A 17916-nucleotide genomic window follows, 5' to 3' on the forward strand; every position below is an offset into this window, starting at 1 on the left:
TACTTTTTCCCAATCACCCTTGATACCCCTTACTGTTTCAAAATCTGTCTATCTGAGCTAAAGTCTTAGCCACTTTAGCCCAGATACTCTGGCCAGGATAATTTCTGTAATATAGATCGAAATTGCACATTGTAACCCTACAGAATCTCTGACACAGTTGATTCCATGGGAAATATCCCGGAAATTCAATTTTCTGCTGTGCAGTTCCTTTGACTGAGTCCATTGCAGAGTTGCGCCTTATTTAATCTAAATTTAATTTGAAAACTTAGCTTAAGTCCTGGATAATTATTAAGCTGACCCTCTTGTCACCACTGGAATCCTCTCACATTACACCTCCCCTGACTACAGCCATGACACAATCAAACCTCCACTAATCCAACTCCATTGCATTATTTGCCATGCATCAACCACATTCCAACACTGTCAGACACATCCAACCCCAAAACCAGCACCTTGTCTGCTACCCTGACCCCAGAAAGCTTCTCTAGCACAGAAGACATTTAATAGTAAATTGGTAATTTTTAATCCATCCTGCTTCGGAAACAGGCTTTCTAGAATTCAATCAATAGATAGTATAACATTTTCTTTTGCAAATTGAGCAGCATATGACAGTGTAACACATTGCATTGCTGACTGAGTGACAAGTTAGTTTGACCTGTGATTTTCTCATACTGTCATTGCATGCAGCAAGTGCTAGTGCTGTCACAGGCGAGATGATTAAGTACTGAGCAGGAAATTGCTGCTCAATCACACTGTCCTGTTCACGCAGTCTTCAAAACAGCATAGTCTAGGAATAGTTTCTCATTCTTGATTGGAGAATATTAGAAGGCACAAAAAAGCAGAATGAGGTAAAGAACTTTTGTATTTTAAAAAAAATTTGCAACTTTAGAGCTCTCAAAATGTGATTTAGTGTTGTTCCTCATCTATGCCATATTAGCTGGGCTCACTACGAATAATGGGAAGAACACTAAAGATGGCCTTCAGCATCTCTATTAGATTTTTCTGAAAACCAGTAGTTCCTATTGGAATAGGGTTGCAAATCTTACCAGTGCTTAAACCTAGATTTCCAACTGATGTCACTTATTCAATTAAAACAAGTTTATGCAAATATTAAGGTAACTCTCTTTGAATGGATGATCTGAATATCCTTATATAGTCAAGAAACATTAGACAATTTGAAAAGTAATGAGAGAGCAGTCAGTGCTAACTGTAGTAAGATTGAGTCCACAATGAACATTTTGAAGTATTTACTGAAGACAACTATATACAGAAAAAGTCTTATCTGGAGGTCTGGAGACCCAGGTTTCAACTCCATGTGATGTGTTGTCACTATGGTATGTCTCCTTTCACACATGCTGTCTAAGACAGCCTTACAATAAAGTTATGTTTGGTACCCCATTTAACCATTAGTACTTGATCATAAACATATAATTCTTTACTCACACTTCACCCATCCTGCAATTCTCCTCTTGCCAATATTTTGATTTTCAACTATATTCTTAACCCTACTTGAGGACAGGTGGCATGGTGTGCTCCTTGGAATGGAAAACTCTTTGGTAGATTGGAGATCCAACCTCTGATAACGGATAAAATGCAAAGGCAGTGATATTGTCATGAGTTGGAAGTTGGTTTGTACTGGGTGGCAACATCCCTGGATCTCTGGTAAGAATTACTCATTTCTTAAGTTGTTGGAGACACAGACTTGAACTAGTGCATACTCCTGTAAGTAGATCCAGGCTCCTAGGACACGAGAAAAACATGAAGGCTTGCCATCATGACCAAGAGAAAACTTTGAAAGTGGCCCATCATCAGCAGTGGGATCTCTGGAAAATTCTTCTGCAATATTGTGATCTAGAAATCTGATGGAGGATTGGACTATAGCTGAATATGCAGAATCTGCCATGTCCCTATTAGTCTTAATCTCATCCTAGAGTTTGAACCAGCAAGATGCTGAGGACTTGAATTTTGCATCTTTCTCCATGTATTTCTTCTTTGCAAGAACATAATCTTTCTGAGTTGATGACCTTCATAATGAGGGCTTGCTTTTCCAGTATGGTCTTCAATACTGTAAATGAAGATCTCTATTCTACTACTCAGAATTTTCTTTTTTCAGAGGGGCAATCATTGCTTGTGGATCAGAGCAAAATGTTTTCCTCAGCTAATATTTATGGTGTGCTTTGAGCTCTGAATATTTCAGTGAAAGAGAAACTTTCTCTCTCATCAGGATGTCTCTTTGATATGTCAGTTGTATAAGAGTTCTGGCTGTCTCTGTACCGGACTTGTGGAATTCTGTAAGCTTTCCTCTTTTTGGCTATGCATTTCTATTTATCTCTAAGCACTTTCCTGTGGATTGTTGATTCTGCCTATTCATGAAGCAATTATGTTCCATAATTTTGATGTGCATTTGAAGTTTTGCCAGTTGATGGCTGATCTACTTTTGCTTGCCTTATCAAATGATTGCTGTATCTATTTGATTTATCTGAAAAAAAACTGTGTTCCTTTTTGGTCTCTGAGGCATAATGGGACTATGTGCCTGGTAAGAACTGGATTTTCCAGGTGAGTAGAGTTGTTTTCATTTAAAAGTGTCATGTTTTCATTTGAGGCTCATCTTTTTAAGCTTTTTTAAAGCACTTCTCATCTGTAGAAGCTTTGTAGTTTGGGCTCTGCTTCCTTAATGAAAGAACTCATGACTTCCAGATGAGTTTTGCTTGTAGACTTCAGCTGACCTTGAAACAAATTAATGATGTCTTGAAAATTCAATACTAGCTTGATCCAGTATAAAACTCAGTGACTACTTTTCCCTGGATAGCTTTTCACCAGTTGCTTGCTATTTTCAAACCACCTTTTGGTGAACTGTTTCTGAGGTGTGAAGTTTTTTTCCTTCAGTGGTATCAAGCTCATTTTGCTTTATTTCAACGGATAGACTAATAACAATTTTGACGCTCTGAAATTTCTTTCTTGCAGGATTGAAAATCTCTTTCAAACTAATTCTAGATATCTCCAGTCCTATGATTGCTTTGCTAGTTGCATAATTCTTTTGTAGTTTCACTTGATTGAACTAGTTCAATGTGACTTTCTTGCTTTCCTGCAGTAGTTAAGCTTTCATCTCTTGGAGCAACTCCCCCTCCCGATTACAATGGTAGTTGCTGTTGTACAGAACCAGTTGAAATTCAGAAAACGGTAGATAATTTTACTGCTGCTTTATCTCCTTGAAGAAAGGAATGGTTCTCCTTAAAAGAGACAGCTGGACTTTCAGGAACAGTGTCATCTGAATTCAAAGATACAGAAAAATCGAAAAGTTCCAGTCAACGAATTATTTGAGTGATGGTTTCCTGTTTTTTTTTGTAAACACATACAAAATGCTATCTGGTATCTTATCATCATCTGCTTTGGCACTGTCTCTTTTCCCCATTTCTAGCTTCTGTGTTGGGAGAAATGAGATGTCTCACCATTTTGTAATGCTAGGGCTGAAGCCCCTTAGTGTTTGCCAAATAAACAATATTTAAAGCTTTGCAAATAGTCCTCTTAATAAAGACGCATGTACAAGGGCATTATTAATCTTTGTTTTCATTGAAGCAAAGTGTGGCACATGCCTGATTTCTCATTCCAATTCTCGTATTTCCCTAGGTCCAGGAATGAATTGAAAAGAGTCTGTGGAACTGTTTCCAGTATCCAATTTCGGTCTCCCTGCTACCTACTTTAATCTTTGTACATCAAATTTGTTGTATAGGTTTCTACTGTCGGAATTATTTCCTGTTGTGGTCCTGCCGCATCCCCAGGAACTGTTCATAGTTTAACTCTTTTGCGTGTCTTGTTGCTGTGGCCTGTGTTTAGTTTTCCGGATAGTACTGGTTTCTCCTTTCCATTCATAGCTCTCTATATAAACTGGTTGAAATGGTAGAAAGTCGTTGTGGTTTGTATTATGCCTTGTTATGTTGCATGCTTGCTGGCAGTGTATTTTCTGAGTATTAATCTCTTCCCCATCTCTGTATGCACATTTGATTTCTGTAATACTTTACTCACACAATTGATTTCTTCTTGTTACTTACCAAATTCTCTGCTGTGGGGCTTCTCACACACTTTTTGTTTCAGGTTCTATGCAGTTTTGCCATTCCATGGTTTGATGTTTAGGTACATGTTGAAATCCATTGTTATTCAGCCCCTATCACTGCTGAGCTTCACTTTGGGTATTTCCTCCACTTCTGAGATTAGATTGCTGGGTTAACCTGATTTTATTCCTTTGCAATGTACCATTGCTGGGCTTCACTTTAGATCCTTAACATCTGCCTCTGGTTCCAGAAAGATGAAGTCCATGCTCAATTGTATAGTTAGCAGCTGTCTTCATTGAATAGCATTAGATACAAAAGATGGGAAGAGAGAATGTTTTATCTGGAGCTTACAGAATTGGAGCTCCAATTCCATGTGATCTGACATCACTTTGATATAGCTCCTTTTTGCAAATGCTCAGTAGCTATCCTTAGAACAAAGGCATGGCTCCTTTCATCCTATGCTTACTGACTTACCCCACTTGAATCAGCATCTTCAGAAGAAGGGTCAAGGAGAAAAACAAAGCTCAAAATAATGCATATAATTATGATCCACTAGAAATGTTTATGAAGATATGTTCATGCTTGTGTTGATGAAACACATGTTTATCTGACTATAATAGTGAGAAATTTTTGTAAATGTGTCACACTCCTTTTTAAGTTTAGCTTTGTCATAAATTCTTCTTCATATCCTTGTGGGTATAAAATAACAAATCCCATTGGTACTGACAAGTAATTCCACAGGTTATATTTTCTGTACATGTGTAGTTTTGTGTCTACAACACTTCAATCACCTTTAAAAGTCACATTTGAAAACTCCAAAAGTGGCAGAAGTGAAAAATACTGACAGTTGTGACCTGTTAGCTCATCTTGACAATTTGGGAAGCTGGGATTACGAAGCAACCGATAATTTACAGAAACTTCTCTGAATAATTCAGTTTTACTAAATAACGTTACGTTAAATGTGCCCATTTAGACTGAACCTTTACTGGGAATACCTGGTCAGGCAAGGTTGAATACTGATCCATTTTGACAGCTAAATATCATTACAGTGTTCCAGAAAACCAACTTTCTAATAGCTGCGGGAAGGAAAATCTAGAATGCAAAATATGGAATATAAATGAAATATTGCATGATAACTGGAGAACAATAACTTTGATATTCATAAGCAAAGAGACCTAATTTATTGATAGAGATCTCTCAATCTGTTCCTTTAGGATAACTCTAGAGATTAATGCTGAAATTTTTATTTCATCTTCACATAATTTTAAAAAAAACTTACTGTAAATATTTTAGGATTTCAATGATTGTTGTTGCAATCAGTTGAGGCAAAGTGAATTAGGTCCCCTCTTTCATTAGCTTCAACAAAGATTAATGTTCTTTTTAGCACACATCTATACCTCTTGTTAATAAAAATGTAATCACCTAATGTCTACTGTATTATTACAGAGGCAACTGTGAAGTGTTCTAGAGTGAAAAAGTAATTTTATTACCTCCTAACATGGGAAGAATTAGAACTATATCCCTTCCACCTATTCCTAAGTCCTTTGGGTGGCCTTGAGTTATTAGATTTGAACACGAGATCAGAGATGTTTAATTGATTATTTGGACGGTTAGCAGTAGCAAGATTGCAGATCTGCTTAAGTTCTGTGTTCATATGCTTCTGTTCACTTTATGTTTTGACTGGGTGCTTTGTCTTTGCGTCTGAAATTCTGCAGTCACAAATCCATCTTCCCTGCTCTGACAGAAGTAGTCCCTGAAAAGCAGCTGGTTTGTGTATTTCAATGTCTAAGTTCACTGTTTCCAAGTTTGATAATAGTGATGTCTTTCACCTTGAGTTTTGAGACTTATCTTGCATGTGTAAACCAAAAATAGGGGGTAAGGGTTTCTTCATGCCTGACTTGATGGTTTCAGTGACTTTTGCTGACAATGCTAACTACAATGAAGGCTGCATTGACTATTTCACATTGGCTTCACAAAGCTTGGCCAACCTGTGTGGTCAGCTGATTGACTTAAAATAGTCACAGCAATGTTTATTCCTTTTTTAAAAAAAAACATTTCAGTCAATTAAGGTCCCAGATTTTAAAATTAGATGATAAAATACAAAATTCAGTAATTCTTACTGCATCACCATTGTGGCAATGTGCCAGAATGAATAGGTTTTAAAACAAACCCCAATGCACTGACCATTGACCTTGGACAAACGTAAATAATAGTGTTTCTTTCTGTAATTTGTTTACCTGTCTTACATTGATTCTGTGCCATTAACTCCTCTTGTTCCTTCATTGCTCTTGCTGTTTCAAGATCTGTCTCCCTCCTTTCCACACACCTCATTCTATTGCTCTGAAAGTTTGTCTTATGTTGTCTATAGTTTTGATTTCTTCTCCCATTTCTTCCTTGTTTCATTCTGTACTCCTCTCCTTCTGACCTATAAGCAGAGAAAGGGCTGTGAGAAGGGACTCTTTTTCAATAGAACATTGGGAAAAGACAATTCAAAAGTAGAACACTGTGGGGATCATCTAAAAAGGTGTTTTCAAATCTGCAATACAAAGCAAAATTTGAAGGATTTGTTACCAATGTATATTCATGCACATGTCTTTGGAATCTAGTTCAAAGTCTGACCTCAAGACATTGTTGGTGCACACGAGACATTTGGCTAAGGATAATTGATTTTCTTCTTTCAGTATCCTATACTTCTTTTTCTGACATACATTTTTGGGGGAAATAGGAATCTTAACAGTCTGTTTAATAAAAAAAATGCACCATCAATTCCCTTTTAAGAAAAGTTCACTTCTTTTAAAGGATGTTTGGCCTTGTTCAGGTGGGGTCAGGAGATTTCAATATTGTTAACTTAAACAAAGATTTTTGGTTAAATGTTAAATGTTGTTTACATTTGATTGATATAACCTTTCCCATCAGTAGGGTAGATCCTTGAAAGATAGTGGCACAGTGATATTGTATAATTCAAAACAGTACAGGAACAGGTCCTTTGGTCTACCAAATCTGCACTGAATCCTAGTCCTTATTTAGACCTACTATTTATTGCCCATGCATGGTTTCGATCCTTCTGTTTGCCTCACATTCATGCGTCTGCCAATTTTCCCCCTCTCACCTTGAACCTTGACTCTCTTGTAGTTGACCTTTCCACCCTGGGAAAAGCCTTTGACTATCCACCTTATCTTCACCTCTTATAATTTTGTAGACCGCTATCAACGTCTTTGTTTCCAGTGAAAACAGTCTGCATTTATCCAACCTGTACTCATAACTAACACCCTTCACACCAGGCAACATTCTGGTAAAGCAGGTCAGGCAGCATCCGAGGAGCAGGAAAATCGACGCTTCAGGCAAAAGCCCTTCACCAGGAAGCCATTCCTGATGAAGGGTTTTTGCCCGAACCGTAGGTTTTTTTTCCTGCCCCTCGGATGCTGTCTGACCTGCTGCGCTTTTCCAGAGCCACTCTAATCTTGACATTAATCTCCAGCATCTCCAATACCCACTTCTGCCTATCATCCTGGTTAACCTTCTATGCGCCCTCTCCAAAGTATCACATCCTGGTGGCAACCAGAACGGCATACAATATTCTAAATGTGGCCAAAACTGAAGTTTTGTACGGCTGTAACATAGCTTGCTAACTTTTATATTCAATGATTTGGAGGAGCCGGTGTTGGACTGGTGTATACAAAGTTAAAAATCACACAACAACAGGTTACAGTCCCACAGGTTTATTTGGAAGTACAAGCTTTCTGAGCACTGATGATCACCTGATGAGGGAGCAGCACTCCAAATAAACCTGTTGGACTGTAACGTGGTGTTCTGTGATTTTTCAACTTTATATTCGATGGCTTGGCTGACAAAGGCAAGCGTGCTGTATGCTGCCTTGACCACCTTTTTCACCTGTGTGGACAGTTTTTCAGGGTTCTGTGAACCTGTACACCCAGATCCCTCTGTATGCCAATGCTCCTAAGGGTCCTGGTATTTATTGTATAAATCACACCTGAATTTGATCTTTCAAATATTCACTAGAGAGGGAATGAGACTATAAATTGTAGTGTTTGTTGCCAAAAGGATGCTGCTACCATTCCTCTTTCCTTGACTGGGTTCAAAGGCCTATTTTGTTTACAGTGACAAGGAACAATCACTAGTAATAAGAAGAGGCTTTTCTCTGGACAAGATGTAGTTTGTTGCATGACTACAGTTAGGAAAAGTTATAATAGTTGGATATTGTTACTAAGACTGGGAGACATATATGACACGCTTGTCCCCTTTTGAGGCCCTGAGGTAATGTCCCACATCCCACCATTATATGTTATCAGGTGGGGTGGATCTTAATGCAATCTCCAACATCAGCTCTTTCAAAACCAATATCTTGTACAATACAAACCAACTAATTGCCATCCCTTCGGCTGACATTCTTCAGTGAGTTAATGTAATGTGTTATTGGCAGTGCCATCAATATTATTAAGTGACATTTATTCACTAACAGCCTGTTAATTCACACTCAGTCTGGGTTTTCACATAAATCGTCAGGGCAACCTTTTTTTTTCAAAATGTGGCCCAATTTATTCTTGTGTTAATCAGTTTAACCTTCTTTTGCAGTATGTAGTAGTACTCTCACATATTATCACTTGACATATAGATAAAAAGACAGGTTGGAACATCACCTCCACTGTCTCCTCCAATTCACATTTGCTTTGACTTGGGGCATAAACTGCCAGTCTATGATCAGCAGGTCAAAATTCTGATTTTTTTTTTAAAAACCTGTTACTATCGTAGTAACATTATCATCACAAAAATTGGAAGAGTCCAATGAGAAGTGTGACCACCAACTTTGCGGGGTGTAATTATGTAGTCAATTAATGCCAACACCATCCCCCACTCCCTGAAGCTAATAACAATTATTTGCTTTTATCTATGCACTTAGCTAATTTCCTTCCTGATATCAATCTTGATAATGGAAAACCTGATAAAGTAAATGCAAAAACTGATACTGCTTCAACCAACATCTTCATTTTAGAAAAAAAAGTAAATTTTAAACTTCCTGACCTCGTACACATTGAGTATTTACTTCATATGGGGGTTTTTGTAAATGGAAATTGATGAAATTTTATTTCAACTCAAGACCCCACAAACTGTATATACCCTTACATCTTCCAAAAAGTGTCTGAAGAAAAGATAAACTTTTTTTGTAATGTTGAAAATACTATTTGATCACCATGACATTAAACATTATGATCTTGTGCCTTGAAGGAGGAAATAAGTGAAAGCAGACTAGGATGATTATGAGAACCCAGAACTGCAAATGCTGCTGTTCTTAACATGCAAACAGTGGAAATATTCTGAGGTCACAATATCTAAAGTATGGGATGACTACAGCATGAAACTAGACCCCAAATATAACTTGACAGTGTAGTACCATTTAATCTCTGGGTTACCTCAGAAGCTAGACATTGATATTGCTGTATGAGCAGGTTTAAAGAGCAATATATTAATTAGCAGAAACAAAAATATACTGATACAATCCATAAAAAATTAATTTAAAGATTTAGAGTAAAGTTTTGACTGGATTCCAACTTTTCTTTGAAAGCCAAGTCAGCAAAATACTCTGCATCCTTAATCAAAAGCAAGTTGTAGTCGCGTATATCACTTTTACAATTTTTTAGCAGCGGTTATTTCCTTCTCCCATTGTGGCCTCCTCCAGCTGAGCTTATTGGACAGTCTAGAGCTGTGCTCCAAAAAACTTTTAATTTTTAACCATCATCCAGATGATCATTGTACTGGGAATTCAGCCAGTGCCCAAATTAAGCACTACCAGGCCAGGTCTCTGTGACTGTTTTCTACTTGCACATTGGAACTAAGGCTCCACCTCTGAAGAGCAGCACACTTTGCAGCAATGTTTTCCATGCACCACACCAGACATTTTATGGACTTTGTTGATTTGTGATGATCAGCTTTGTGCTGTTGATAATGTGTGCCTCCAGGGAATTTTAGTTGCAAATGCTTAAACTGATCTTGCATAGTTCTTTTTCAGGTAAAGGAGACTCTTATTTATTGAATCTTAGCTTTACTTCAAGCTGCATCACTGAGGTCAAACAACCCCATGCTTGTGTCTTAGACATTTTAGATGCAATGATGAATAGATTTCCTACACTTGTCAATTCAGACTGATACTCGTGAACATATTTCATTAGCCTATGATAACAAGGAAATAGGATTTTAAACCCTGGATGCTGTGGAATTTAGAACCCAATTAAGTACTGCCTTTGTGTGTTCCTAGGCAATTTCATTTACCAAAGAAACAATGACAATAATGACTTGGTAGTAGAGAAAATAACTTTTGAAATTGAGCTTAAATCAATTCTTATAAAACTCATTCGTTTGAATTTTAGAAGCCAAAAGACATCTCTGGAAAGATTTAATTTGTATTTGTTTGCAAAGGCTACTTTTAAATTGTATGAGAGAGGCTTGAAACTTGTTGAAAGTATAGTAAAAGCATGAATAGATGCAAGGTAGAATGCACGCCAGTAGAGGTAAATTATAATTCTTTAATTGACAAGATCCAGTTAATGGCCTTCTTTCATTTTGCACAATTTGAGTTATGTTTATGTATAACTTGGAAATGGAATATCAGAATGTGCAAGCTACGTCGGCGGGGTGGGGGGAGGTGAGAAAGGATAGTGGAAGATTGAGGATGACTGTTAGAGGACATAGATTGTTGGGAGTGGAAGCACTCAACATTTAGAACAGCAACAATGAGAATGGAACATCAATCTAAACAGTAACATTTTCAGTATTGTGGAGGGAAAGAATGAGTGATCGAGAGAGTCCAAATACATTGACCTTACAATATAGAACTGCAGCAGCAACTATAAAAAAGCCAAATTAAGGTCTGAGTTTTATATAGGGGTATAATGAGCTTGCATAAGTTGGAGTGCTCCATGAAGCTTTAGATACTCCTTTGCACGTGGCATGTTAAAGGTCTAGCAAAACTAGAAGACCGGTTTACTGGGATAATACTAGGGATGAGGTGTTACAAAAGTTTGAAAAACTAAGTTTGTATTCATGAAGGGTGATATAATACACAATATATACATACAATGTAGGATGTATAAATATTGTTATGTATAATGCCAGTGGTCAAAAAATTGAGAATGTCAAAAGCTGAAAATGATTTCTAAATAACTTGGGAATAAGACATTTTACTACCAAGCAGTGAAGAATATGCAGGCTCGGTCGAAGATTGCAATTAACCCACCAAAGCTAAGAAGCTAGAAATCTTAGAACTTGTTAACATATTGTAGCTTCACCACCAAAAGCTGTTCAAATATAAAGTCTGCCTCATAGACATTACTGTCGACTAAAATAGGGAGGCTCTAGCTGGGAACCCTTCAGGATAGCTTTTGGCAGTTGAATGGGAGAGGTTGGAACTTGAGAAGGGTGAAGCACAGCTCTTTTGGGATGGGTGGGGCATTAGCTGTTAGAAAGAAGGGGATGTCCGCAATCAGTTGGGGTACTTAGGGAAGGTCAAAGCTTTTTTGAGACACCTTAGTTGAACATTTTCTCCTTCTTCTGGCTCTGTGTACTGACAAGATCACTTTCCATGAGATTGTCTTCTCAGACCAATTGTCAGGATGCTTGTAGCTCTGGCCTCCCTCCTCTACTTGCACCCAAACCTTGGTTTTGTTAAATATGATTCACAGCACCAATGATATGACCAGGTCCCACTTTGGAATGGTAATTGGCCACTTGCATGGGTTTTGCAAGAAACTCCTCTGTCAAGTTATTTTCTTTTAAAGGTGAGAGAAATTACCTCAACGTGGTTGTTTAAGTCTTAGCTCACACCAGCCCATCAGTGAGGTGGAGAAATGAAAATTGAAATCTTTTGCATCAGCATTAAAAGCACAACAAGGAAGAAAAATCTTTATATGTTAAGAGTGGCTAGTGACCAGGCCATACGAATTGAAGAATTCAATAAAGAATTAGAAAAATTCTTTGAGGAGGGCAGAAATATTAAAAGATATGGGTATAAAACAGCCAAAAAAAATTCAACTGGATTTAGCACTGGCATAGACAAAGCAGGCTGAGTGGCCATCTCCTGCGCTGAAATCTAGTATAAAAGATAAAGGAAAAGTTATAATAATCTTCCTAGACTATCGGGCTGCTTTGCTGTTGGATGGGGAGATGACTGGTTTAACCTGAGGGTCACCATGCAACAGATAAGGGGAGAGGTTTGAGTTTTCATGGTACTCTTACTTGGTGCAGGAATTGAACCCACAGTGGTGGCATCATTCTGCATTACAAACCAACCATCCAGCCAACTGAGCTAACCAACCTCTGATGATTATAGTGTGTAGGAATACGTTGAAAATGCAGGCGATTGGCACAAGATAATATAATCTGTTAAGGCTACCTTCTGTGCCTCACCAGTCTTGTGATTCTGCTTGACTGATTTGAGTAAATTCTGAACTCCAAACCTGAATGATTGGTTTAACAACTAATTTTCAGTCACTGATTACCTTGATTACATTCTCTCGATATGGCACATATTAAGGACAAAATTTGTGATTGGTATTGTAATAAGTAATCTAATGCATTACAGACACCAGTGTAGCACCAGTTCCTGTGGGGTGAATAGTTAAGAACAAAAATGTCTTAATGTAAACATTTCATTAGCTCTTATGCCCTGAATTGGTATTTAACCAAGATAGGCATCCAACTCCCTTTGTGTTAGGGAGACTCTGGAGTAGTTAGTTCCAAAACCTAATGAACCACACCTAGGAAGGCATAAAGGGGAAAAGTTATGTATATAGCTCAATAAGAGTTTCCCAAGGTCCATTTGTATTTCTTGTTGGAAAAAGAGAGAGATTCCTATTAGAGATTGGATCGTAGAAACACAACATAGGAACAGGCATAGCCTATTTCACCCTCAGCGTCTGTTCCACCATTCAAGAAGATCATGGTTCAACTATATCATCACCATCACCTAGGATCACTAACCCAGAATGGCTAACTTCAGTGAATCTAGTACAATTGGACTTAAGTTTATTATGAGATGGTATGTAATGCCTCCATACAAGCAAAAACTGAATGATGTCCTGTAGATATGTGACGTTCACCCCATTACTAATGCAAAATTGTGTGCTTAGTAATGTGATTGTCCCAGTGGAAATAAGCCCCTGGTCATCTCTCTATACCTGTTGCTCTCCACTTAATATTTTATATTAGGTTCTTCGGTTCTGCACTAGCCAGAGAATACTTTATTCATTTGGCTGTCATTCCTCCAGCGTCTTTTTCTGCACTAAGACTCAAAAATGTTTATAGCACAAAAGGAGGCCATTTGGCCAATGTTTTTGTGCTGGTCGTCAATGATCTGATTACACTAATCCTATTTCAGAACCAGCGGTCACATTCTGTGGATATGGGTAGGTCATTTAGGACTGAGATGAGGAGAAATTTCTTCGCCTAGAGAATGAGGAGCCTGTGGAACTATCTGCCACAGTAAACCATTGAGGCCAAAACATTGAATGTTTTCAAGAAGGAAATTAGTTATAGTTCTTTTGGGCTAAAGGTATCAAAGTGTATGGGGAGAAAGTGGGAATAAGGTACTGAGCTGGATGATCAGCCATGGTCAAACTGGATGGTAGATCAGGCACGAAGGGCTGAATAGCTGACACTTGCTCCTATTTTCTATGTTTAACCAACATTTCAGGTAGTGTGGTCCAGACTCCCAGCATCTGCTAGGAGAAGAAATTTCTCCTCAACTCTTCTCTTTGCCTTCCACCTCTTACTTTAAATTTGTGCCCCTGGTTATGACCTCTCTACTAACAGAAAAAGTGTCTTCCTATCCGGCTGGCCAAAACACCTCAATTTTATATAATATTATATAAAAAAAATCTGTAACAGGTCTCCCCTCACCCATCACAACTCCCTCGAAATATGCAAAACCTCACAGTTTTCAGAGTTGAATTCCATTTGTCACTGCTGTGCCCACCTGAGTCCATTCATAACTTCCACCAGTTTATGGCTATCCTCACCTGCTTAAGAACCCAACAGTGTTCATGCCATCTGTGAACTACTTGATCCTATTCCTTACAATGAAGTCCAAAGCCATGCATTTTTGCTGTAGCAAAGGCCTCAGGACTGAGCTATGTGAAACCCCACTGGAAACAGAATTCCAGTGACAGAAACATTTCTCTACCATCACACTCTGCTTCTTGCCTGTCAGTCAAATTTGGATCCAGCATGCCATTTTGTCTTGGATCAAATGGAGTCTTATTTCTTGACTAGTCTGCCATGAGGGCAATTATTAAAAATCCTTGCTAAAATTCATGTAGACCACATCAAATGCATTATCCTCATCAACATTACTGGTTACCACCTCAAATAATTCAATCAAATCTTTCAAACGAGACATTCCCTTAACAAATTCCTGCTGACTCTCCATGAATAATCTGTGCCTCTTCAGGTGCAAAAATGTTCTGTCTCTCGGGATTCTTTCTCATAACTTTCCCACCATGGAGGTTAGATTGACTGGCCTGTATTTTCTTGGTGCCTCTCCTTTTAACAATGAGACAGTTTCAGAGGTCCTCCAGTCCACTGACCCGTCACCTATGAGCAGAGAGGATTTTAAAATTACTGCCAGGTCCCCTGATATCTGCTCCTTTGCTTCCCTCAACAACCTAGAATAGATTTCATTCAAGCTTTGGGCATACCCCTGTTAGTTCCACTGTTAGTTAACGTTTCACTGTCCTCTGCATACATCTGTACTAGTGCCATCCTTTTCCATTGTGAAGACTGATACATAGTGTTAATTGAGGGCCGTGCCCACTTCTTCTGGGTCCAAACACTGGTTGCCTTTAGAATCATGGGATCCTGACAGTGCAGGTACAGGCCATTCAGCCCATAAAACCGCACCAACCTTTCGAACAGCATCCCACCTTATTCCTGTAACCCCACATTTACCATAGCTAACCCACCAGCACTTAGCTTGCAGATCTCTGGACACTATGGGCCAACTAGCATGGCCAATCCACCTAACCTGCACATTTTGGACTGAGTGGAAACCCACACAGATGCAGAGTTTGTGCAAACTCCACATAGATGGTCACCCAAGGCTGGAATCGAACCCAGGTCCCTGGTCCTATCAGGCAATAGCGATAACCACTGAGCGACTGTGCTGCCAAGTGGGCCCTGTTCTCCCCTTTTTTTGTGTTTAAAAAGCCTCATTAATTTTCCTTTATTCGACTTACTACTGCAGTCTCTTAGCTTTCCTAATTTTCTTTTTTATTCATCCCTCTCACTCTACACATTTTAACCTCCTATAGACTCTGCTGTATTGAGCCCTCAGTATTTGCCATATGCTTCAGTTTTTTTTTCTCCTAACCTTTACGTCCCTTGGCATCCAGGTTATCTAGTCTTTGTCTTTTATCATTATCTTTATGGAAATATAATGCCTTGTACTCTCACTGTTTCTTCCTCAAATGTCTTCCACTCTGCCACAGTTTTGTCTGTGCTCCTGGTCCAAAGAGGCCAAATTGTGTCTCATCTTCAGAAAAATTAGCCTCTCCCCAGTTTGGAACTTTTATTTCCAGCACACGATTACCTTATTCCTAAATCTAACTGAGTTATGGTCACTCTCCCAAAAGCTCCCCTATTAGTGCACTTTCCACCTGCTCAGGTTCATTTCCAAATACAAGGCCCAAATTTGCCCCTTCCCTTGTTGGGCTTTCTACTTACTAGCTTAAAAAAATGCTTTTGTCCTGGATCAAACTTATACTCTTTCCATACCTTTCATACTAAAACTATCCCAGTGAGTATTAGAATCTCTACAGCATGAAAGCAAGCCATTCGATCCACTGGGTCCACACCGACCCTCTGAAGAGTAGCCTATAGTACACATGCGACAGTGCTTTTGGTCCTTTGTGCATTTTACTTCTATCTGTATATCCTAAAGTGATGATCCTACCAAGATATGATCCTTAATAAAAGCAAATTACTGCGGATGCTGGAATCTGAAACCTAAAAAGAGAAAATGCTGGAAAATCTCAGCAAGTAAGGCAGCATCTGTAAGGAGAGAAGAGTTGATGTTTCGAGTCTAACTGACCCTTTGTCAAAAATATAATCCTTCCTTACTGCTGCAATTAATTCCTTGATCAATATTGCAAACACCCACTTTTGTCCCACACACTGTCTCATTGCACCAGGAAAGTTAAGCCCATCTTTCAACTGAGTCTCTGTCATAGCCACATAGCAGTATGCTATTATAACTTTCTGTGCCTTTAGCATGCCTGTCTTGATCTTCATTCCGTTTGCTGAACTCCCTACTTTCTTATCTAACTTATGTTTCCTCTGCTTTCCAGCATCACTTTCTCATGCTTTTATTTCTAATTGTACATCAGCTTTTCCCACACAGCATTCCTGAGGCAGAAAAGCAGATTGTTGGTGATTACTACCCTAAGTGCGAGCTGGCCACATCCTCAAGCATGTTATGCACAAACCTCTCGGCCTCGTGAATGTACAGCAATGCCATGAGCTGTTGCTCAGGTTCCAAAATCGTGAACTTGAGTTGCTACATCTGAAGACACCTCCTGTACATGTGATCATTTAGACCATCAGGAGCATCTAAGAGTTTCTACAGAGTACAGGATATGCAAATCTTAAGCTTGGCCTCCTCAGATATAGAGGCAAAAATGAGGACTGCAGATGCTGGAAACCAGAGTTTAGATCAGATTCCTGATGAAGGGTTTTTACCCAAAATGGCAATTTTTCCTGTTCATCGGATGCTGCCTGACCTGCTGTGCTTTTCCAGCACCACTCTAACCTTGACTGTAATCTCCAGCATCTGCGTACCCATTTCTGTCTACTTGAGTATAGTTGAGAAAAATCTTATTTGTGTTCTTAAAGTTCTAAAATATTAATTATCTCTGTAAAAGTTTTAAGCTGTACTTATAGCCTTAACTTAAATCAATATCTAGTCACAAGAGCCAAGGCCACCAATTACCTCCCTGCTGTCCTGTCTCTTTAATTTTGTTGAAGCATTTCCATTGCCAGTTTGTTTCTGGGACCTCTCCATTCACACTGCCTCTGAGTCCCACACAGATGGACCACCGGTCTAGTCCAGTTCAGGGCATCTCTGTATTTACTGCTCCTTTTAAGCTCTCTGCCACTCTCCCACATCCCGCACAGATCTGCTGCTGGGTCTATCTACATCACCGTACCTGCCTCGTTCCTCTCAGTGATGCTGACTGCCTTTCACAGAGTTCTCCTCTCACCCACTCCAAGAGATTTTCATCCTATTGAGTGTTTTATAATTTGTCTGTTTGATCTGCCATAGTTACATCTACCAGTGCATGGGTATCACCAATGGCTGCTGTTGCCTGAGCATTGTGCTAAATCATTAGAGGTTTCCAGCAGGAAGACCATGTGCTAAAGGAAAGAATGTTTCGAGAATCTTGCTCCCAAGTCAAAATCTTTCCTTTTTGCTTCAATTTGTGTACAGATTCTTCAGTTCTGGCATCCGTTGTCTATCACGTATCCAAATAGTGTGGCTTTGCAGTGAAGAATCCTAGTACTAAATGACTGAAAAATGAAATCTTATTCTAGCAAGGCACAGAATCCCAGTAGAGGTACGAGAAGCATGTTTTTCCTGGAATTCCTTCAAATCTGCATGAATATACAAACATACTGATTTAACCTCTGGAAAGCTGGGTGCTTTCCTATGAAGGCAGAAGGAGTTTTTTTAAAAAAACACTTCAGGCCTTTCTGTTTACTTCGTTAGTGATTGGCTAGAAAGCACCACGTGTGTTTCTTTTCACTTTCAAACAAAACTGGCCAATCCAATAATGAGTAGGTGAAGTATGAAGTCCCAAGATTT

At 38.9% G+C, this 17916-nt stretch overlaps 1 protein-coding gene across 3 annotated transcripts in view; it reads left to right on the top strand.

Moving 5' to 3' along the window:
- Positions 1-17916, top strand: part of fam53b (family with sequence similarity 53 member B) — a 128001-nt gene that overhangs the window by 7980 nt on the left and 102105 nt on the right. For 2 of the 3 annotated variants that reach the window (XM_060842023.1, XM_060842020.1), the window contains exon 3: positions 17542-17668. The exons of the other annotated variant lie outside the window; for it this stretch is intronic. The gene's annotated coding sequence lies outside the window, so the exon portion shown is untranslated. The remainder of the gene's footprint in view (positions 1-17541; positions 17669-17916) is intronic. 3 annotated transcript variants of the gene reach the window in all.

The sequence above is a fragment of the Hemiscyllium ocellatum genome, chromosome 22, assembly GCF_020745735.1.
Source record: "Hemiscyllium ocellatum isolate sHemOce1 chromosome 22, sHemOce1.pat.X.cur, whole genome shotgun sequence".
NCBI classification, from domain to species: domain Eukaryota; kingdom Metazoa; phylum Chordata; class Chondrichthyes; order Orectolobiformes; family Hemiscylliidae; genus Hemiscyllium; species Hemiscyllium ocellatum.